The sequence below is a fragment of the Puma concolor genome, chromosome B3 (genome assembly GCF_028749965.1).
Source record: "Puma concolor isolate L17-30 chromosome B3, mPumCon1.1.hap2, whole genome shotgun sequence".
NCBI classification, from domain to species: domain Eukaryota; kingdom Metazoa; phylum Chordata; class Mammalia; order Carnivora; family Felidae; genus Puma; species Puma concolor.
Window position 1 is genome coordinate 14206985 of NC_141672.1, and position 24104 is coordinate 14231088.

Consider the following 24104-nt stretch of genomic DNA (forward strand, 5'->3'; position numbering starts at 1 on the left):
AGAGAAGAGTGTCCAAATGCCCTAAGGCTGTATTGCCTTCTAAAGAGCATACTTCCAACAGACATGGCATTCTAGTGTAGACCCAGCAGCTGGGTAGGAAGGCTGTGAAACAGTTTGCTGACTTTTCCTTTAGCAGGTCAGGGGTGGGGACATCATCTAGCCTTGACCTTCAGGTCCACCCTTTGTTCCATCTTTGAGAAATGAGGGTACCTCAGTGTTGCTAACTGGCCCAAATTTGTAACTGGCAACAAAGTAAATCACTTGACTCTTTTCTTTTGGTTGTCATTTCTCCTTCTCTCTCTCTTCCCCTCTCTCTCGCTCACAGTTTACTTCTGCTTTCTAGCACCTTTTTTTTTTTATGTTTATTTATTTTTGAGAGCGGGGGAGGGGGCAGAGAGAGAGGGAGACACAGAATTTGAAGCAGGCTCCAGGCTCTGAGCTGTCAGCACAGAGCCCAACATGGGGCTCGAACTCATGAGCTGTGAGATCATGACCTGAGGGGAACTCGGATGCTTAACTGAGCCACCCAGGCACCCCCTCCCACCTTTCCAAGGGAAGCTGTGCTTGATCTTGCTCAGTGCAGGTTACCACGTTAAGATGAATCAGCCATAGACTCTAAACCCTGCAGCAGCGATTATCTGCGTGTAGCCGCCAAATAGTTTTAGACAGTGTTGAACAGCTGCTTGCTGTCCAACCACACCAGCTGTGTAGCAGTCCCAGGTGGCTTTTGGGGCAGAAGAATCACCGACCAGAGTGGGTTATTCTCTGGCCAAAACTCGTTTCCAGTTTCAAAGGGCTGTTTCTGAAGGTGTCCTCGTAACCTTTTTGTTTCTGGCTCCGTTAGTTGCCTGATAAGCAGTAGCTAATGCATCATTCCCTAAATATGAGAGGAGCGTTTATTATATTCAGACTCCCAGGCTGCCTGTGCAGCCTTCCTGCCTAGCACCAAGTACTCACTCCCCGCCGAGGAGGGGGACTAGTCAACCTGCAGAGACTTGCTTGCACCCTTCTTGATCGCTCCCAAATTCTGCCTGACTTAATGAGGTTCTTGACCTGCACAGCTGTGTCTTTCTCTCCTGCTCTCTCAGTTTTCCAATATGGGAATCTGGGAAACTCCTCTTTGTTCGCTCTTAAGCAAAGTCTCCAGATAGGGTTTGCTTTGGAAGTTGGTGACGTCTTGTGTTGGTTGTAAACATCAATTTGGATGGCAAGTGGGACGTTTCTGGAAGAAAAAAAAAAACCCCTCTGGGGCAAACCTTTGACAAAGTCACTCAGCTGGCATGTAATTGGAATTTTATTTGCATGGCTTTTTTTCTAAGTCTCTCTAGAAGGACGTAATTCTCTAGAAGACCCAATTCTTACAATGCAAGAAATATTCTCACATCAAGGATTTATATCTGCCTTGTATGCCATCTTTTATTACTTTTATTAGTATTACTATAGTATTAATTCTCCCCAAAGGGAATAGCATTTTCTTTCTTTCTTTCTTTTTTTTTTTTTTTTTGCTTGATGCCTCCTGCATTTAGTAAATAGTAGCTTTTTTTTTTAGCTGCTTTCTTGAATCCTATATTTATAATATTTTATGGTAGATTTAAAAAAATTGATTAATTCTAGCTGGGCTAGAATCATCAAGTATTAATTAATTTTTTTAATGTTTTTATTTATTTTTGAGAGAGAGAGGGAGACAGAGCACAAATGGGGGAGGGGGCAGAGAGAGAGGGAGACACAGAATCCGAAGCAGCCTCCAGGCTCTAAGCTGTGAGCACAGAGCCTGATGCGGGGCTCGAACTCACGAGTCATGATAATTGGTACTGCCGTTGGTTAAAGGTAAACAATATGGAGTTAAGAATTTTTATACTATGAGCTATTTATTGGGAATTTTCAGAATTCCGCAGCTACTTGTCTTTAACACTTGTAAGAGGCATGTATGTTTTCCCTTCCTGGTCTTGAAGTCAGTTTTCCCTTTGTTCGGGCAGGTCTGGATGAGTGGTGTCGACCAGAAGGCATACACGTATCCCAACGTGGCTGTTTTGTAGACATGTGATGTTTTCTTACTTTGGGCGTTTGGCCAGAAAAGTTTTTTGTGTGTGGGTTTTACTTTTAACAAAGCAGTAAGGGTTTACTTTTTACCAACGTGTGTGTGTGTAAAGATGTATTTATCCAAGCTTTAAGAAAAGAAAAATCTTGTCAATGTACAAACACCTGATTCGGATCTGTGGGATTTTTTTTTTTTTTTGGCATTAAATAAGATGCTTAAAGAAACACAACAGTGTATATCCATAATTCCATGTCTTAGAAGAATGACTCCCCTTAACTTGTGCTAAACCCGTGTGTCGCTAACTGAAGGCCGAGTTCCCTTAACCATCCTTGTCTGCTCCTCTCTGCAGCCTCTGGAGAGGGTGGAAGCTTCTCTCTGCGCAGCGTGCTCTAAAGGTCTGGTCTTCTGGTTGCCTGTCCACCTTCACTTTTCTCCTAGAACCCCTGTCGTGTGGCCTGGGGGCTCCAGAAGGAACCAGCCCCAGCAGATGTTAACGGAGGTGTGCCTCAGCCTTCGTTACTGCAACTTTCTTTTTAAGTGTTTGTTTATTTAGAGAGAGAAAGAGAGTGCAAATGGGGCAGGGGCAGAGAGAGAGAGAGGGAGAGAGAGAATCCCAAGCAGGCTTCACACTGTCAGCACAGCCTGACATGGGCTTGATCCCACCAACCGTGAGATCATGACCCGAGCTGAAATCAAGAGTCAGACGCTTAACCCACTGAGCCCCCAGGCGCCCCCATTACTACAACTCTTGGCAGCTGCTTCCCTGGGCTCCTTGCTACCACCCACCCGATCTTCTGGGACTCAGAACCCCTCCCCCCCCCCCCCCCGCGAGAAGTGACTTTCCCCTGGCTCCTCTGGCCCCTTATCCCTCACTTCATCCTCTGAAACACCCACCTGCCATCCCTCAAGGCCAGCTTCTCTCGATTTTCCGAGGAAATAGTGACCCGATTCAATTATTTGGGGGCAGCAGCCGTTGTTGGAATGAGTGGAAGCCCAGGTCCCGTATGAGCGTCTTGTCGCGGTGAAACAACCCAAACGCAGTGGCTTAAAGCAATAACCATCAATTATTGAACAATTCCTATGGGTCCAGAATTCAGGAGCAGCTTAGCTGGATGGTCCTGGCTCGGATCTGAGTCTCTTCGTGTGTTTCAGTCAGGATGAGGATGTTGGCTGCTGTCATTTGAACACCACCCCGCCCCCTCCCACCCCCTCACCCCCACCGGCTCCACTGCCCGGACTGTCCCACAGTGCTAGAAGCTTCCCTGCAGTCATATCTTCTGCTTCTCCTGGCTGAGTCAGGGAATGAGCCAAGCTGGGCACTGGCGCAAAAAGTGCCAGCTTCTGAGCTGGAGGCCACTCTGTCTGTCCTCCTGCTCCCCACCCTGTAGTAGACAGAGAAACGGCCATGTCCTGATCTCAAACCCTGTGAAGATGGCCCCTCACGTGGTAAAGGAACCGTCCTGGTGGGATTTGGGTGAGAGTCTTGAGATGAGAGATTGTCCTGGATTGTCCAAGGGAGGCCCCGTGTGGTTGTGGTGTCTCCCCATGAGAGGGGTGGGAGGCCGGAGCGTGGGGGAGATGGCGTGCCCTGCTGGCTTTGAAGAGGGAGGAAGGGCTCCCAAGCCTGAACACGGGGTGGTCTCTGGAAGGGCGAAGAAACGGATCCTCCCCACAAGCCCTCAAGAAGAGTTAGGCCTGCTGATTGCTTGATTTGGACCAGTGAAATGGACTTCGGACTTCAGCTCTGCGAGGCTGGGGCTCCACTCCAGAAGAGCGCCTCTGAGAAGGCGGAGCCCCTGCCCTCCAACCCCGGCATCCGGTCGGAGGGCCCTCTTTCCAGGAGAGGTGGGATGTCGGCATTTCTCAACCTGGCCCAGCCACCTGTGGTCGAGGCCAAGTCCCGGGCAAGCGCAGGAGGGAGCTGGGGGCTCCCTTCCTCCTTCTGGCCCCTCCTTGTGGGGTGGAGGCTCCACTGTGCCCTGAGAGCTCGGGGGCCCCCACCGCCTTGGCACCTGGGGCAGACGTTCCTGCTGGGGGAGGCAAGCCCAGAAAACCAGAGGCTGCTGCCTGCTGCCCGGGCCCACCAAGCACTCCGCTCCCAAGACAGGGTGTCACTCCGAGGGAAGCACACCATGCTCCCCAGCGCCCAACAGAAACTAGGCTCATGGTTGCCTAGGGCAGGGCTGGGGGGCGGGGGCGGCGTGAGGGGTACCAGGGCTGACGGCTAAAGGGTGCCGCAGGCTTCCTTTCTGGCGGTGCATGGCATTTGGGGAAAAGGCATTTTGCACTTCCCTTGCGGGAGACCACCTTTGCTTCCCACCAAAATGGACATAACACACAGGAGACGCCTTAAAAGCCGGGACACAACCTTGCAATCTCCTGGGACCCTTCGGGAAGAGGAGCAAAGCTCTCCCCTTCCCACCCACCCCTGGGAGCGGCCCCGCTTGGGACCGACACCCCGAGAGCTTTTCCCAAGACATTTGGATCCCGAGTTCAACCAGCCGAAACAAAACGCTGGGAGCGAAATAAATGCCTTCCACTTAGATGCTTAGTTCGTTATCTGGCCCCCGAGTAAAGCTTCATTGTTTTCAGCTGACTCTGGGGTCCCTGCAGCTGGGCTCTGTCCAGCACACTGTTTATATTTTGCACCCAGTTTAAAACCGCAGCGTATCTTTTCTAAGGCTCTGTTTTAAACTGGATACATAAAAAAGAGAGCAATGGATTTTTTTATTTGCTGAGATGAAAACCTGCCTGTCAGTCGTTCATGACTTTGTGGCCTGGCTCTTTTTGCGCTTAAGTTTTTTTGTGTGTGTTTCTTGGAAATTATGACCCAACCTCCTGCTTCCCAAGCCCTTGTTCTCGATTCCCATCCCCTCTCCTCCCTCTCACTGGGCCTGAAGACATTCTGACCGAGCGGAGGAAGTTCACGTTCACCACAAAGGATTCCCAGAGGGCCACGGGGTCTTCCACAGTGTGAGGCCTGTGGCCGTGAGGGAGTGATGTGGGATGACGTACATGGAGCTTCCTTATGGGGACGATGCCCCTCGTGTGTCTCACTCCGATCAGTTCTCAGATCCAGCCACAGACTGGGCTTCATATCCTGTGTTTCTTTAACTTTGGTCAGTTATGCCACGTGGGGCTGTTGGCTCGAACCCAGGTAGACGTGATTCCAAAATCTCAGAGCCAGCGCCACGGATTAACAGCTAACCCGGGCACGTGTTCGGCTATTTATAAGACAGAGAAGAAATAATCCCCAGCCTAAAATCAGGTGACATCAAACGCTGTGGCTAAGCTGCCGCATAGAGGTGTGGGGCGAAGGGTTAACGGTGGACCACCCGATAGCCCACAGGTAACCCGGTCTGCGTGTTTACTTTGCAGAATGTTCAGCTGCAAATGACGCTGAGTCACAGGACTGAGTCGAGAATCTCATTTGCGTACGATAATAATGTATGTCAAGCAAAACCACCAGTCAGTACTTTCCAAACTGTGCCCTGGTGGTAGTTTGAGGCCACGGCTGGTATTGATATGGAACAAACAGGAAACATGGGTTAAGGCCACACTGGGTCCCTCCCTTTGTGGCATGAGCACAAGTGGCTGAAAAGCACCCCAAAGGGTGGATGGACTAGCCCGGCAAAAACCAGAATCAGACTGTGGTGCGAGGCCTGGGGAAGACCCCTGCCTCCAAACCTAGCCTCCCCAGCAGGTTCGACACCCCTCAGCACCGCCTGAGTTCTGACCACCGGAGGGTAAACCTCTCTGGGCCTCAGTTTCCTCACCTGCGAAACGGGGGTGACCTTATTGTCATCCTTCAGCCACAGGAAACTGGAACATTCCCTGGGGACTTCTTGGTGCTCTAAAGTCTATCTGAAGTCTCTTGATACTTTCAGACTGCTCAAAAATTATAATAGTTATGATAGATTACTAATATGGAGGGAGGGTCTGAGGCCAGTAATACACTGAAGGCTCGAAGGCGGAACCTAACGGGGGACAAGCCAGCTCTACCTGAAGGAGCTGGGCATGGCGGTCGGACTAATAACCCCCCAACACTGGTTATTATTAGGATGCAAAGGGGCCGTGGAGAACTAGAATCAGATTTTCTACTCATCCACTCTGGAGGCAGAAAGCTGCAGCGGTAGGGATGATGTTAGCAATCTCCTAGACCCCCAGCGACTCTCCAGTGTCTTACCAGATCAGAGGCAGAAGCTACTTCACTGTGCCCCCGCCTTGAACTGCTCTTCGTGCCAAACGCAGGGGCAGGTTGCAAAGCTCTGCTTTCGAGTTTGGGGCTCTTTGGGCAGGCATTTGCACAGGAGGCCCAAAATGCATATCTAATGTTTGATTTCTTTTTTTTTTTAATATTTTTTTTTTGAGAGAGAGACAGAGCACGAGTGGGGGAGGGGCAGAGAGAGAAGGGGGACAGAGGATCCGAAGCGGGCTCTGGGCTGACAGCAGCGAGCCCAACGCGGGGCTTGAACTCACAAATGTAAGATCATGACCTGGGCTGAAGTCCGACATTCAGCCAGTCGAGCCACCCAGGTACCCCTCATAATGATTTCTTAAAGGACAGCGTCGGCCAGTGCCACCAGCAAAGGGCAGTCAGTTCTGGATTACATAACACGTAGGAGAGGGCCCCAAAAGCAACAGACCAGCAAGGCGGACGCTGGTCCCACCAGTCTTAGAACGTTTCCCTGAACAACCGGTAAGGAAGACGTTCCGACTGCAAGAGGAGGCCACCCAAGGATTGAAATCTGAACCCAGATGATCCCCAGGGTGACTGAGGAGATGGTACGGAGTTCAGTCTGAGGAGCTGTGTGTGCTCACTCATGCGGGCCATCAGGCCACAGGGCGCACGGGCCTGGCGGAACAGGTGACCCATGGAACTGGACCCATCCACAGGCCCCCTGTAAGCAGTGAGTCCCACTCTGGGGGACACCCTGTCCTGAGCATGCAGGGGGTGGGGGGGAAAGCAGGGAGGAGATATTAAGATCTCTGTTCATCTGACCGGCCTACACAGAAGAAGGCTTTCCACGCTCTCCCAAATCAGGGTCTTCTTGCTTCTATAATCAGAGCTCACAGCTGCACCCCAGGGCCAGCCATTCTCTGCCCGGGGCCTGGGCTCTGGACAGTTCTGTCAGTCTTCCTGAGTCCTGGGCATGTTCTCTAATCTTTTCCAACCCTGAGGGATATAAAAATAATCTGCCGGTGTCCCACTTGGGTTCTTTGTGTGAAAGCAACAAAAACTATCCCTGAACAACTTCAGCAAAAAACGGGATGAATGACAGCAAATGGGAGGACCTCTGGACCGAAGGAACAAAGAGCCAGGTGTGGCAGGGGCAGGAATCTGGCCCCTTGGGGACTGAGGAACAAAAACAAATGGTTTGCTTCATCTGGGACTCGGTGCTGAGCAGTGTCTGAGGCCGACGTGGAGGGATGGGCAGCCTATAACTGAGCGTGCATGTGTGTGCGTGTGTGTGCGTGTGCATGTGTGTGTGTGTGTGTGTCCTTTTTCCTTCATCATTGTCTCCCTCCAGGCAAGACTGAACTTCCTGGGGGGAGGGTCCTGTCCGCCTGGGCTAGAGGAGGGCGGGGCATCTTCCCTGAGTCACGGAAGAGGTGCTAGTTCGAGGTAATTCCTCAAAAGCCAAAGGGGAGCCTAACCAGAGGGTAGAAACAGCATTAATAGCCACTCCCGCCACCTTCCCCACCCCATCTCTGCTCTCTGCCTTATGTTTTTGTCCAGCCTTTTAACCAATCCGTCCGTCTCCCCGGCAGAGCCCAAACTCCAGGACAGGGACATTCTCCTGCACTTTTATTCCCCTGAGGGGCAGGGGTGGGAGGGAATTCAGCACCAGCCCCTTTCGCGATCGGGGTCGCGATCACTGAGTAGCTGCCTAATAACTACTGATGGAATTGAGTTCAGTAAAATCAAAGACAAGAGAAATGAAATGCGGATCTTCTTAACACTTCACAACATCTCTGCGCCCCAAGGTAGAGTGGCAAGGGTTAAACACGTCACACCGGCTTTGTGTTCCTGAGGCCTCGTCACCCTGCAGGCGCCTTCTTGCTACCTCCACCTCCACCCACCCTGGGCAGGGTGACCCTCTGTGGTGTTGCAGAATAATGGAATAATTTTGCCACTTGCTGTCAAGACGTTGCATCCCACCATGAGGGTCTTACTCCGAGATGAAGTATGAAAGCAGGCCCGAGAGGGACCAAATGTTCACTTCCACCCTCGAGAAAGGAAGGTGAATTACAGCAAAGTCGTGTTGACTCATTCTGTTGATGCCCACTATCTTCCCCTTGGCAACAAAGAGCATGACTCATCCCCTCAGACAAAGGTCACCTATGTTCTCCCAAGAAGTCAGGCACCTTCCTCTCTGGGTTGTGATTGCTTCAACACCGTGATTTCGCTGAGAAATCTTCATCAGGGCGACCCGGCAGCCAGCCGCCGCAGAGGCAAGCTGGTCTGCTTATCACGGTCCATGCGGGAAATACTCAGCTTTTCTATCTTCTCTGCGAAATCAAGACCACTCCTTGGATTCATAAACACCGTCTTCTGCTGCTGTGTTCCGCAGCTGAAGAACAGACTTGGGCTTTCCCAGGAGCATGGGAGAGTAACTGGCAAACCCCGGCAGCATCCTGCAGTGTTCTAGCTTTCGTTCAGAGCTACTCTCAAAAAAACTTGAAAGAGGGCGCCTGCCTGGGTGGCTCAGTCGGCTCAGGTCATGACCTCATAGCTCATGAGTTCGAGCCCCGCGTTGGGTTCTGTGCTGACAGCTCAGAGCCTGGAGCCTGCTTTGGATTCTGTGTCTCCCTCTCTCTCTGTTTCTCCCCCACTTGCGCTCTCTCTTTCTCTCAAAAATAAAGATTAAAAAAAAAAAAAAAAGCCTTGAAACAAATGAACAGACTTGAATTTTCTGATGGTCATTGGGGTGACGCCCCCACGCCTGGCTTGCCTGGCTTACCTGGCTTACCTGGCTTACCGCTGAAGTTCAGGCCCCCCTAGCCCAAGAGAGCCCTGGGGGAGGTCAGCTGCCTTCTCTGCAAGTGGATCAGTGGCCCTTGTATAGAAACCACAGCTCATGACCACCTTTTGATAGGTGGTTGTTTCCTGGGGTTTGAGGTCACGACCTGAGCTGCTCTAGGGCTTTGTGGAACACAGATGCCCCTTAGAAGTTTGGGGCCCACTCCTCTGCATCCGTGTGAGGCCCTCCAGGTGACCCCTGTGAGGTCACTCGGGGAGGCCCAGGATCTCAATGCGCTTGGGTTTCTGGACACTGCACGATTGGCCACTGACCAGGATGGGGTGTCCTGACACTCCTACTCTGAGATACTTTGGGGTCATGAGAAATTTACAACAAGAAAACTGAGGCCCAGAAAGTTTAAGTGATTTGCCCACAGTCTGGAGAAAAGACACTTTAGAGATGGCTCCACCCTGGACACCATGTGGGTTTTTTATTTTACAAGTTTTTCAGAGAAAGAGAGAAACACAGGCAGGCAGACATCATCCCCAGCCTGTATACAGACACCCAAATCAACAGAGCACAGAGGGGTGGGGGGCACAGGAAATCTAGAACCCAGCTTCCTGACAAGGGGATGGGCCTCAGCTGATTTTGTCTGCTCGACAGCACCCCTCACACTGTGCAGATACTGCTGGTAAAGGAGGAGGGGCCCAGGCTCTGCACCCTTCCGCCCCGGCAGCTGGACCACGCGGACCCCAGCACTCCATCCCTGTCGGAAGGTGGCTCTGTAGCTTTCCCAAGATTTCAGAGAGGTGCAGAGGCCCGAGGGAAAATGGTACCTTCTGCCTCCCAGGCACGAAGTCAGGGGCCAGCCAGCCCAGAAACGCCCCTGTGCTCTGGTGTCCAGCTCAGAGAGGGCCAGATGGGGGTGCCTCCGGGAGCCAAAAAGACTCCCTGAAGCTGAGGGCCAAGAGTGGGTTTCGATGTCTCCTGGTCTTTGGGAAATAAAAGTAAGTTTGAGCTGTGGTTTCTTTTTTTTTTTTACGTTTCTCTCTGAATTTATTTTATTTTTTTTTATTTTTTTTTTATTTATATATGAAATTTATTGTCAAATTGGCTTCCATACAACACCCAGTGCTCATCCCAAAAGGTGCCCTCCTCAATACCCATCACCCACCCTCCCCTCCCTCCCACCCCCCATCAACCCTTAGTTTGTTCTCAGTTCTCAACAGTCTCTTATGCTTTGGCTCTCTCCCACTCTAACCTCTTTTTTTTCCTTCCCCTCCCCCATGGGTTCCTGTTAAGTTTCTCAGGATCCACATAAGAGTGAAACCATATGGTATCTGTCTTTCTCTGTATGGCTTATTTCACTTAGCATCACACTCTCCAGTTCCATCCACGTTGCTACAAAAGGCCATATTTCATTTTTTCTCATTGCCACGTAGTATTCCATAGTGTATATAAACCACAATTTCTTTATCCATTCATCAGTTGATGGACATTTCCATAATTTGGCTATTGTTGAGAGTGCTGCTATGAACATTGGGGTACAAGTGCCCCTATGCATCAGTACTCCTGTGTCCCTTGGATAAATTCCTAACAGCGCTATTGCTGGGTCATAGGGTAGGTCTATTTTTAATTTTCTTGAGCTGTGGTTTCTACACAAAGGCCACTGATCCGCTTGCAGAGAAGGAAGCTGGCCTCCCCCAGGGCTCTCTTGGGCTAGGGGGGCCTGAACTTCAGCGGTAAGCCAGGCACGGGGATTTTTGAGGTGGGCGTCACCCCAATGACCATGATAAAATCCAAGTCTGATCATGTCATGTTCCGCCAAAACTGAAACTGCTCGGTGGCTCCCAACTGATCCTAGGCAGACGCCTCCAAGCCCCCTGTGGTCCTGCTCTTGTCTAACCCAGTAGAGGGCAGGCCCCAGCCCCTGAGCTCCTTGCCCTGCTCACTCTGCCCCCAGCACTCCCTGACCCCATCCTGACAGGAGATCTCTACTTCCATCCTCTGCCCAGAGGCATCCCTGATCCCTACCCTCAGTGGGGGCATTCAGATTGTTCCCCGCCTTCCCAGACCCCACATATCTTCCTAATATAACTCATAGTTATAAGTACGTGACTTCATAGCCATCTAATGGCTGGGTGTCCTCCCCATTCAGCTGTCAGCTCCCCACTGCGTGTTGCCAGCATCCAGCTTTGTCCCCGGCACCACAGCAGACAGACACTCAGTAAATCTGGAAACAATGGCCCCGGCCTGTGTGCAGCTGTGACCCATAGCACAGGGAAGGGAGCCCTGAGCCTGGAGCTCCAGTCTGGTCTGATCCAGGCTTACCTCCAGACCACAGACAGTCCCTTGGATGTCCTCACCTTGCTCCTTTCTCTGTGCTCTGTGACCTTCTGCTCTCTCAGGACTTCCCTCAGGCCCCAATGTCTTAATCATCAGGAACTGGTTCCCCTGTTTGGGAAAAGCTGGATGTCAATGAAGTTTCTCCAGGGCACCCTCCCACACTAACCTGGGCAGACAGGGCCTCTGCGCCCTCCCTCGATTCCCTGACAGCCCCTCCCACCGCAGGGAAAGGGAGATAAGAAACTAATTTGAGCTGGGAGACCACAGAGACTATAGTTTCCGTATTATCTTCAGACACATTTGCATGTTAACAGGCACCTGCCCAAGACCAGACTCTCTAAGGACTGTGGGGAGGACAGGTAGGTGAAACATTGGGGAAGAAGCCTTTTTGGTGCCCTTGAAACTGACCTGGAGGTTACTGTTTGCCTGAATGACTTGATCGTTTATGCAGCAAAAATATTTGAGGCCCAATGTGTACAAGCCAACCTATCATGGGCTTTGTTAATGTGGTGAAGGTTCCTGAACACTCAGCTGGGAGCATTTGCTGATCAGGCCTGCAGTGGAAAGAAGCCCTGAAATCGTATCCATATTGGGGCCCAGGAATTCTGGCAATCAAGCATGAGATGATCTTGCCTGAAGCTGAGCCTTGATCCCTTAGGTCTCTGAGACCAGAAAGGCAAACCTCTTCTGATTTCAGCAACCAGATGCCCCGGAGGCCATTGGAACCCAGCAAATCCAGCTCCCAGCCTCTTTTAAACAGCAGCAATTCTGCAGAGACAAGGGACAAGTAGAAGACAGGATGAGACTTAATATTCTTAAGATGTCACTACTCGACCAAATTAATCTACAGATTCAACACAATCCCTAGAGAAGTCCCAGCTGCCAGCTTTGGCAGAAGTGGGTCCGAATTTTAATATGAAACTGATCCAAATTTTAATATAAAAATGCAAGGGACCTTCAATGGTCAAAATAATCTTGTAAAAGACAAAATTAAGAACTGACATTTCCCAATTTCCAAAGTTACCACCAAGATACAGTGATCAAGAGAGTGTGATACTGACATAAGAATAAGCATGTAGGGGCGCCTGGGTGGGTCAGTCAGATGAGCGTCCACCTTCGGCTCAGGTCATGGTCTCACAGCTCGTGAGTTTGAGCCCCACGTCAGGCTCTCTGCTGACAGCTTGGAGCCTGGAGTCTGATTCAGATTCTGTGTTTCCCTCTCTTTCTCTGACCCTCCCCCACTCACACTGTCTCTCTCTCTCTCTCTCCCAAAAATAAACATCAAGAAACTGAAAAAAAAAAAAAAAAAAAAAGAATAAGCATGTAGATCTATTGAATAAACACCAGAATTCAGAAATAAACCCTTTATGGTCAATTTGTGGTCACATGACTTTTTGTAAGCGTGCCAATATCGTTCAGTGGGGGAAAGAATAGCCTTTTCAGTAAAGGGTGTGGGAGCAACTACCATGAGAGACTCTTAAATACAGAGAACAAACTGAGGATTACTGGAGGGTGGTGGGTGGAGGATGGGCTAGATAGGTGATGGGTACTTAGCAGGGCACTTGTTGGGATGAGCACTGAGTGTTGTACATAAGTGATGAATCATTAAATTCTACTCCTGAAATCACTAGTGTACTGTATGTTAACTAAGTTGAATTTAAAGATGAAAGAAAGAAAGAAAGAAAGAAAGAAAGAAAGAAAGAAAGAAAGAAGAAAGAAAGCTGGAATAACTGAATATCCACAAGCAAAAGAATGAATTTGGACCCCCTACCTCACCATACACAATAATTAATTCAAAAATGGACTTCGTCCTAACCATAAGAACTTAAAACTACAAAATTTGTGGAAGAAAACATAGGTGTAAATCTTCATGACCTGAAGTTAGGCAATGGTGTCTTAAAAACAATACCAAAAGCACAGGTGACAAAAGGAAAAATTAGATAAATTGGATTTCATCAAAATTAAAAACATTTGCACTTCAAAGGACACTAACAAGAGAATGAAAAAATAACCATAGAATGGGAGAAATATTTGCAAATCATATATCTGATAAGAGACTTATATTTAGGGGTGCCTGGGTCGCTCAGTCGGTTGAGCATCTGACTTCAAATCAGGTCATGATCTCACAGTTTGTGGGTTCAAGCCCCGTGTCCGGCTCTGTGCTGACAGCTCAAAGCCTGGAGCCTGCTTCGGGTTCTGTGTCTCCCTCTCTCTCTCTGCCCCACCCCCACGTGTGCTCTGTCTGTCTGTCTCTCTCTCTCTCAAACATAAACATTAAAAAAAATTTTTTTAAAGAGACATATTTAGAATATATAAAAAAACTACCACCGCTCAACAATAAAAAAGACAAAAAATTCCAATTTTAAAATGGGCAAAGGATTAAAAATGGGCAGAGGACTGAATGGATATTTTTCCAGTGCAGACATCCAGATGGCCAACAGACACATGAAAAGATGCTCAACATCACTCATCATCACAAAAATGGAAATCGAAACCACAATGAGATACCACCTCACACCTGTCAGAACGGCTAGTATCAAAAGATAAGAAACGGGGTGCCTGGGTGGCTCAGGCAGTTGAGGATCCGACTTCAACTTCTGCTCAGGTCATGATCTCAGTTTGTGAATTTGAGCCCCTGATCGGGCTCATAGAGCCTGCTTCTGTCCCCTTCTCTCTCCGCCCCTCCCCCACTCTCTCTGTGTGTGTCTCTCTCTCTCTCAAAAATAAATAAACGTTTGAAGAAAAAAAGACAAGATATAACAAGTGTTGGTGAGGATGCGGAGAAAAGGGAACCTCATGCACTGTTGGATTTGCCTGGCAGCATAGCAGTTCCTCAGAAAACGAAACATAAAACTACCATGTAATCCAATAATTCCACCACTGGGCATTTACCCAAAGAAAATGAAAACATTAATTCAAGAAGATATAGGCACCCCTATGTTTACTGCAGCATTGTTTACAATAGCCAAGATATGGAAGCAGCCCAAGTGTCCGTGGATAAATGAATGGTTAAGAAGCTGTGGTATATATACATGATGGAATATTAGTCATGAAATAGAACAGGACCTCGCCATTTGTGACAACATGGATGGACCTAAAGGGTGTCACACTATGTGAAATAAATCAGAGAAATAAAAATACCGTATGATTTCACTTCTACGTGGAATCTAAAAAACAAAACAAACAAACAACAAACAACAATGATGAAAAAGAGAAACAGACTCATAAATATGGAAAACAAACTAGTGGCTGCCAGAGGGGAGGGCATGGGGGGGGGGAGGGGGATTAGAAGAAACAGGTGAAGGGGATTAAAAAGTACAAACCTTCAATTATAAAATAAATAAGTCATAGGGGGAAAAAGTCCAGCATAAAGGAATATAGTCAATAATATTGTAATAACTTTGTGTGATGACAGATGGTAACTATACTTATCATGGTGAACACCTTGTAACGTATATAATTGTCAAATCACTGTGTGGTACACCTGAAGCTAATATAATGTTATATGTCAACTATACTTCAATTAAAATTTGAAAGAAAAAACTAAAAATAGGCAAGGGATTTGAATTTTCCATAGAAGACAAATAGCCAATAAGCACACAAAAAAATTGGTCGATAATATTATCCATCAAGGAAGTGCAAATCAAAACTGCAATGAGATACACTTCACATCCACTAGGATGGCTAGAATCAAAAAGACAGATGTTGGCGAGAGTGTAGAGAAATTGGAACCCTTCTACATTGTTGATGAGAATGTAAAATGGTGCAGCTGTTTTGGAAAACAGTTTGGCAGTTCCTCAAAGAGTTAAATGTAGAGTTGACACGTGACCCAACAATTCCACTCCTAGGTATATACCTAAGCAAAATGAAAATGTGGGTCTACACCAAAATCTGCACACAAAGGTACACAGCGGCCTCATTCCCAATGGTCAAAAGGTTCAAACAACCCAATGTTCAGAACTGTGGTCTCCGCACAATGGAACATTATTCGACCATAAAACTGAATGGAGCACTGATACATGCTACAGTGTGGAGAAATCTTGAAAACATTATGCTAAGTCAAAGAAGCCAGTTATTTAAAAAACCACATATTGTGTTACTCCATTTAAAAGAAATGGCCAGAATAGGCAAATCCATAAAGATGGAAAATCAATTAACGTTTGCCAAGATCTGGGGAAGAGGGACTAGGAGTGACTGCTGATGGGTCCAAGATGTCTTTTGGGGATGATAGCATGTTCTAAAATTGGTTTTGGTGATGGTTGCACAACTCTGTGAATATATTGATAACCATTAAATTATATATTTTATATTGAGAATGCATGCTGATTTGTATCTAAAACTTTTTATTTTTTAATGTTTATTTGTTTTTGAGAGAGAGAGAGAGGGTGCGTGGGCGGCAGGGGTCAGAGGGAGGGTGGGGACAGATGATCCAAAGCGGGCTCCACGCTGACAGTAGAGCGCCCAATGAGGGGCTTGAACTCACAAACCGTGAGATCATGACCTGAGTTGAAATCAGACGCTTAACAGACTGAGCCACCCAGGCGCCCCCAAACTAAATGACACATTCTAACACGCTACACAGATGTTATTAGGGTAGGTGGCCTCTTGTATGACAATCCCATTCAATGAATGTTCCTTCATTCAAAAACTACGGCATGCCAACCACATGCCAGATGCTGTGGGGGTTGTTGAAGTGACCAAGACCCCATCCTGGCCTTTCTGAGAGACACAGTCCCCCAGAAGAGCAAATGCACACCCAAATGCCTCTAACAGGAGAGGGACTGTGTGCCCCTGTCACAATAAGGCACTAGTGTAAGAAAGAATGACAAAGGAGAGAACTGGAAACCCTAACTGTCTCTTCCTCTTGGGGAAGGAGAGGAGTCTGGTGCAGAGGGAGGCATGGTTCTGTAGAAATTTCCCTTCTCCTTCCTTTGGGGGCTCTCCAAGCCACCCCCGCTGGATGGATGGGTGAACTGGCGAGTACCTGCTGAGTTGGGTGTCCTGAGGCTGCACGGAGGGCTAAGCCATGGCCCGCAGTGCCTGGTGTCCACAGGCCCCCGGGCCGGGGACACTGTGAGAAGCTGACGAACGGAGCCCATGACCTGTAGAAGGCAGCATGTGGCAGATGCTGGCTTGATGTTCAGGATGGTAAGGGCCATAGGAATGCCACGTCCTGCTTCGGCTCTTTCCAGATTGTGCTCCTTGAGGTCCCCTGTGTGGGCAGCTGCCTCCTGGTCCATCCATGCGGACTTGGACTTGCATGAAGGGCTGTGCTGCAATTGGTTTAAACTGGGGTTAGGAATGAGACGAGAACAGGAGAGGGAGGCCAGTCTATGGGGCACCAGACTCTGTTCTGACCTTTTAGGGACCTTTCCCTCCTCTTCTTTTTCCTTTTCTCCCATGTCTAAGCACCCCTGCCATACCTTGCTCATTGAATCCCTGCTCCCAAGAAAGGACCTGATCCCTGGCCCCACCATGTACATCAGTGCCTCCCTGCATGGGGCGAAGCCTCACTAGAGGGACCCCTCAGCCACTCAGGAGTGGGGTCCCCAAACCCTTCCTGCCTCCACCCCCCCAGGCTTAGGCCCAGGAGTCAATTCTAATAGGATTAATATATATTTTAAAATGTTTATTATTTATTTTTGAGAGAGAGAAAGAAAGAGCACAGACGGGAGAGGGGCAGAGAGAGAGGCAGACACAGAATTGGAAGCAGGCTCCAGGCTCTGAGCTGTCAGCACAGAGCCGACATGGGACTCAAACCCATGAACCGTGAGATCGTGACCTGATGCTTAACCAACTGAGCCCCCTGGGTGCCCCCCAGGAACCCGTTCTAATGCACACAGAGTTGCAAGGGCTCAACCCACTGGGATTAGTTGCTCCTATCAAAGGCAGAGGTGCAAGATCTCTGCTGGAGATTTTAGGGAGGTGAGGTCCCTGAAAGCTTTGCTTTTCCCTGTGAAAGGAAAGTCCGGGGTGCCTGGGTGGCTCAGTCAGTTGAGAGTCAGACTTTTTTTTTTTTTTTAACGTTTATTTATTTTTGAGACAGAGACAGAGCATGAATGGGGGAGGAGCAGAGAGAGATGGAGACACAGAATCTGAAACAGGCTCCAGGCTCTGAGCTGTCAGCCCAGAGCCCGACGCGGGGCTGGAACTCACGGACCGTGAGATCATGACCTGAGCCAAAGTCAGACGCTTAACTGACTGAGCCACTCAGGCGCCCCGAGAGTGACTCCTGATTTCAGCTCGGGTCATGATCCCAGGGTTGTGATATCGAGCCCCACGTGGGGCTCTGTGCTGAGCATGGAGCCTGCTTGGGGTTCTCTCTCTCTCTCTCTCTCTCTCTCTCTCTCTCTCTGCCCTTCTCCCCTGCTCCTTCCCCACCCTCAAAAATAAAATAAAACAAATAATAAGAGAAAGTTCACCCCAAGTTAAAATGGTATCTTAGGGGAAGGACTTGGCTATTTGGGCCCCAGGTTGGGCACGCAGCCTGAGGCCTCCCGATCAAACCTGAGAAGCCTCCCACAATGAGGATGAGGCAGTCTAATCAACATTCTTGAATGAAAGGCTTAGAAAGCAAGCCAGACTTGCAGGAAAACCCTCCAGCCCATTCACGGTTCCTGTGACCCTCAGTGACCCAAGTGAGGAGCTGGGGGAGGCTCCTACCCACATGTGACTCACTTCTCTCTGTTCAACCCATGACTTGATCTCAAGGACAACACTGCTGCGGTACTCTCCCTGCTCAAATGCCACTTCCTCCACCCGGGCACCTGTACCCTTTTCTTGCCCTGCTAGTGCCTGGCCCTCCTTCTGGAAGCCTCCTCCCTCAGTCCTGTTCTCCACAGAAACCAATGGCGGCTGGTTTCTGCATTAACAGAATTAACCTCAGATGGCTCACAATCTCGGGGATGACAGGAACCATCCCTGGAAGCTGGGCAGCCCTCTACAGAAGCCAGAAACCCTCCCAAAGACTGGTCTGGAGAGGAGAGGGCATGGCGCCACTGCTGGGCGTGGTCACGCAGGTGCACGTGGGCCGACACCACCCACAACAACCTCGACCAGATCGGGATGCGGCTGCCCCCGGGCTCTGAGAGGTTGTCTGCCCAGCAGAGCTGAGGTTACCCACCCTCATCCACAAGGGGGTTTGGCACAGTGAGTGCCTGGCATTCCCAAGTTCCCCAGTGGGAGGGGGGATCTGCCTCATCAGGTGGGGGGTTCCCCAAATACAGGAGGGAGATAAAGATCCCAGGTGACCACAAGGCATGACAGATGGCCATTCATCTTTGGATAAATACCCAGAGCAAGGGCATCCAACTCCATTCTTCCTACTGCCTGCCTTCCTGACCAGCATGAGCTCTGAGTTTGACAACAATTACTCATGGCTGAGTCAGCTATTCAACACATATTTGTTGAGGTCCCAGGCCAAGTGCAAGGGTCCTATTGCTTGGGAAAGCTCCTTAGAACAATGTTCGACACACAGCTGTTAAAACTATTTCCTCTGGTTCTAGGGGTGCCTGGGTGGTTCAGTCGGTTAAGCATCTGACTTCGGCTCAGGTTATGATCTCACAGCTCGTGGGTTCAAGCCCCACATCAGGCTCTGTGCTGGCAGCTCCGAGCCTGGAGCCTGTTTCGGATTCTGTGTCTCCCTCTCTCTCTGCTCTTCCCCCGCTCGTTCTCTCATACTCTCTCTCTCTAATAAATAAACATTAAAAAAAATTCTTTTCCCTCTGGGCCAAAGGCTCTGCTTCCCCGGACTGCAGCAAACCAGAGGCTGTAACACAAGAACATCTGTAAAAACATGTCCTTTTGGGTTTTTATTTTTTTGAGGCATAATTGACATATACCCTTATATAGTTTCAGGTGTACATGTGTATGTTCTGAAGTGACCACAGTAAGTCTAGTTAACATGCACTGCCACACATAGTTGATAATTTTTTTTTCTTATGATGAGAACTGTTAAGATTTACTCTCAACAAATTTCAAATATGCAGTACAGTATTATTAACTACAGTCACTGTGTTGTACCTTACCTCCCCATGCCTTTATTTTATAACTGGAAATTTGTGCCTTTTGACCCTCTTCACCCATTTTGCTCCATGGCCCCCCAGCCTCTGATAACCACCAATCTGTTTTCTGTATCTATGAGGTTTTTTTTGTTTTGTTTTAGATCGCACATATAAGTGGCAATAATACAGTACTTGTCTTTCTGTGTCTGACTTACTTCATTAGCATAATGCCATCGAGGTCCATCTATGTTTTGGCAAATGGCAAGACTTCATTCTTTTTTATGGCTGAGTAATATTCCACCATATATATATATATATATATGTGTGTGTGTGTGTGTGTGTGTGTATGTATACACACACACACACACACACACACATATCACATCTTCTTTATCCATTCATCTGTCTGTGGACACTTAGGTTGACTCCATTTCTTGGCTTCTGTAAACAATGATGTAATGAACATGGGAGTGCAGATATCTTTTCCAATTAGTGTTTTTGTTTTCTTTGGATGAATATCCAGCAGTGGAACTGCTCGTTCATATCCCTTTACGTGCTAAAAAGAGAAATCTGGGTGGGGCGAGGACCCGTGCAACCTTCGTCATGCTCCTGCAGCAACAGAGACATTCAAACCATCCACCCCACTGGAGCTCATCAGAAAATAACTTCCTACAGTAGACAGTGCTGGCAGCATCTCTCTGCTGGCCACAGACTATTCTGGGCAACGTTTTGAAAATGAAACTGATTTATTAAAAGCTTACAAGAAGAGGCAAAACACAAAAAACAAAAAAAGCCTGAGGTTGACTTGACTGCTTTGCTGTAGGGAGTGGCCCAAGATCATGAGGGTGAGTAGCCTGGGGGATGCAGCGGTGGCCTGAAAATACAGTTTTCTTGTCCCCACTGTCCCGCTCACTGGCCACATAGCCCTGGCCCAGTCACTCGGGCCTTAGTTTTCTTGTCTGTAAAACGAGGCTGAACCCCTCAGGAGTCCTTGAGTGGCAAACATCAGGAATCCACACGGGATGCCAGGAGGGGTGTTGTCAGAAACACAGACTGGGAGGGTCTCTTGCAGCCTGAGGGCTGGAAGCAGCTGGGCCTTGGGAAGGCTGGGAAAGTGATCTCTTCTTCATTTAACATTTACTGAGTTACCACTCTACATGCCAGGCACGTCCAAGGCCCTGGGATCCAGTGATGAACAAACCCCCAGGATCTTGGCTCTCAAGGAGCTTATGGAGAGCTGGTAAGCAAATGAATACCCATAATAGTACTGAAGATGTCACGTGCGAGGAAGACACGGAAGCAGGCTGATGTGATAGAGTCTGGCTACAGGAGGGGTCCTTTTAGAGTGGCCCTCTCTGAGGAAGGGTCACTTAAGAACATTCCTCCCCCACCTCAAAAAAGAAAAGAACATTCCTGAATGTCAAGCCTGAGACAGCATGGGAAAGACGGGTTCAGAGTTCTAGGCCGAGGGAACGACATGCCCCAAACCTCGGGTGGGACCAGGTTATGCTTGTTTAAAGACCAAAGTGCCCTGAGGTCCATCAGCCAGAGCCAGTGGCCTGAATTAAGTCTGAGAGGGAGGCAGGGGCCTGGCAGTGCAGGGCCTGGAGGACATCTCGGCATGGACCCTCTTTCCACCTCCCCTCTCTGGGCCTATGTGTCTGCTTCACTGTTCTTCCTTCTGCAGACTGGTTTCCTCTGCTGCCCAGGCCACAGGGCAGAACAGGGATGCCCGTGGGTACCAAGTTCACACTTGGTCCAGCCACTCACAGGGACTGCCTCGATCCAGGAAAGCCCTGGTCACACGTGCATCTCTGGTCCAATTTCCCGTAGCCCAAACCACGGCAGCTGCTAGGAGCCGAAACAGGCTCCAGGAGTCCATGGTGAGAACAGGGCAAGCACTCCAAACTTACCTCCCCCACAGGGGACTGGACCGGGGGCCCCTCTCCCAGCCCTAGGATTCTGAGTGCAGAATCCACATTGTTCTGAGGCAGTCTCAAAGGTCACGAGGACTTAAGTCAGTTCTCACACATTAGTGAGCACCAGAACCACCTGCAGGGTTTGTAAAAACGCACATGGCGGGGCACCTGGGTGGCTCAGTTGGTTAAGCGACTGAGTTGGGCTCAGGTCATGATCTCGTGGCTCATGGGTTCCAGCCCCGTGTCGGACTCTGTGCTGACAGCTCAGAGCCTGGAGCCTGCTTTGGAGTCTGTGTCTCCCTCTCTCTCTGCCCTTCCCCCACTCACGTGTGCGCGCGCGTGCTCTCTCTCTGCAAATTAAACACACACACACACACACACACACACACACACACACGCACACATGGCTTCTGATTCAGTAGGTCTAGGTGGCAGCCTGAATATTTGCATTTCTAACAAGTTCAGATGATGTTTTAAATACTTTGGTTCCTAAAGTGGAGTCCAGCTCTCTGGCCCTGCCAGTGTCCTTATCCTGCAGGTTTCAGAGTCAGAAGGACAAGAGTCAGGGGTAGGGCCTAGCCTCCATAGCCAGCATTCTGGATCCCTCTGTGCACCAGGGTTTGAGGATCATGGTTTTAAAATGTTTCAAAACACCAGAAATGTCTTTGTTCCTGGCCTTGGTTGTCTAATTAATCAGTGTGTTGGGACTGAATCAAGACAAAACAAGCTCTCCACTTTCACCCAAAATGAGGGTTCCTCGGAATCCAGCCTCTGGGTGGGTAAGAGCTCTTTTTGGGGGGCATTTTCATTTCTCCCTGCAGGAGGAGACCGGGTCCTACTCACCGCGTGGCTCGCTGCTCTGCGTAAATAAATACTGGGAGAAAGTTTGGGGACGCGCCCTCCCAGCCCTGGCTCCCGGGCCTGCGGCTGCTACCCGCAGTCCTGCGGGGCAGTCGGCGCCAAAGCCTCGCGGGGGGTCCTCCAATGAAGCGCCGAGGAACTCCATGACCTCATCGGGAAGCTCTCTCATTGGCTGCCGCCGCCGCGCCGGGCCTGCCCCTTCCATTAGAGCTCCGGGTTTCTGCGCGGGCCCGGCCCCTGGATTGAAGGCTGCTTGGGTTCCTAACTGCAGGCTTTGCAGGCTTTTCTTTAGATTCCTCAGAGGAAACTTCTGTTTCTTGAGAAAGACTGAAGTGTTTTTTTCAACCTGCCAAAGTACTGGTTTTCTGCGCTGGTGTGTTACTGGGGTTTAGCTGGCGCTTTCAGCCTGAGTACCTGACCGATCACATTTATTTCCCATTTATTTTGATCATGTATTCTAAAGAGTTTTGTCTTTCTTTCCAGTGGATGAATTTCTCACGCCCCATCTTACTGCGGAATGCTAGTGACCTTCTCTCCCACATTTACCCTGAGAATTCAGTGATTCCCAGAGAGGGAATATGACTTTCACAAGGTCACACAGCAAGTTAGTTAGATGAAAGTCAGATCCCGGGCTCCTAACTCCAGCTTCAGTGTCACACATATTCCACTTGGACGATCAGACCAGACCCGAAATCATTTTTCAAGGCTTGGCTCAGGGGTTACCTCCTCCAGGCAGACTTCCTGGAGCCCCTCTGTGGCCCAAGGGCTCCCCCAGTCCCTGGTGTTCATCTGAGTGCAACCACAGAGCTATTTTTCACTTCTTTGTCCCTTTTCCCAATTAGACTGTAAGTTCCTTGAAGGATGGCATCACATTTTATACAATTTTGTATCCTCAGAACCTAACATTGTCTGGCACACAATAGATGCTTAATAAATGTTTGTTGAATTAAACTGTGGAAACTTTGCATGCTGGTGGCCTTGTGTAGGGAAAGATCACTAGTAAAAGTAGACTCTTTTTTTGTTTCTGAGGCTCTTTCATCCTGAATGAGAATTAGCTTTTTTTTTTTTTTTTAATGTTTAATTATGAGAGAGAGGGAAAGGGGGGAGGGGCAGAGAGAGAGGGAGGTAGAAGATCCAAAGTGGGTTCTGGACCGATAGGAGACAGCCTGATGCAGGGCTCGAACTCATGAGCCCTGAAATCATGACTTTGAGCCAGAGTTGGACATTTAACCAACTGAGCCACCCAGGCGCCCCAGAGTTAGCTTCTTTTTACTAATAAAGTGTTTAAAGCGAAAATGTTTGCTAGTTCAACTCTGCAGGAACAACCAGATCCTTTGTGCTTACCTGGTAAATTCCTGATGGCCCTTTAAAATTTCTGATGTGTGAATCAACCATTATTGAAATCAAACCACTCCATTTATTCTCTTCTGTGTCTGGTCTTCCAGGAAGCTTAAAAATCATTCTAGTCACACTCTTGACTAGGTGACAGGTACAATGTTCTCCCCTGTATCCATGGAGTTTCTGATCTTTATGTTGCTGTTCATTCACACATGCAGTTGGGTATTTTATCACTAAGCCTATTTCTGGCAGAAGGTAGGACAGGTGGTATAAGGGTAACAGGAGTGTGTCCCCTAAACCCTGAGTGTGAAAAAACACTCATGAAAATAAGGGATTCCTATCACACAGGCTTAAACCCAAACCACCTTGATTGTTATTATGGTGTCCAAAGCCTATGCAAAGTAGGCATGGGCGGAGACAGAAAGTGGAAATTCACAGAACGGGTCCAGCTTCATCCTGAGCAGAAGACAAAGATCTGGGACATACGGATATTCTCACCCTTGGAGAGGTAGGCTCAAGAATGGGACCAACACAGTCCTCCGATCTTTTCCAGGGCCTGAATGATGACCTTCTTGAGAGTTGCCCTACTCTGGTTCCAAATCCTGCTCACCAAGCAATCTCTTAACAACAGTTT

The 24104-nt window shown here is 49.0% G+C and overlaps 1 long non-coding RNA gene across 1 annotated transcript; it reads left to right on the forward strand.

The window, feature by feature from the left end:
- Positions 1–19801: 19801 nt before the first annotated feature.
- LOC147579762 (uncharacterized) lies at positions 19802–23083 on the forward strand. The gene is made up of 2 exons (XR_015252082.1): positions 19802–20592; positions 22093–23083. It is a non-coding gene; the product is annotated as an uncharacterized LOC147579762 (long non-coding RNA).
- The last annotated feature ends 1021 nt before the right edge of the window (positions 23084–24104 follow it).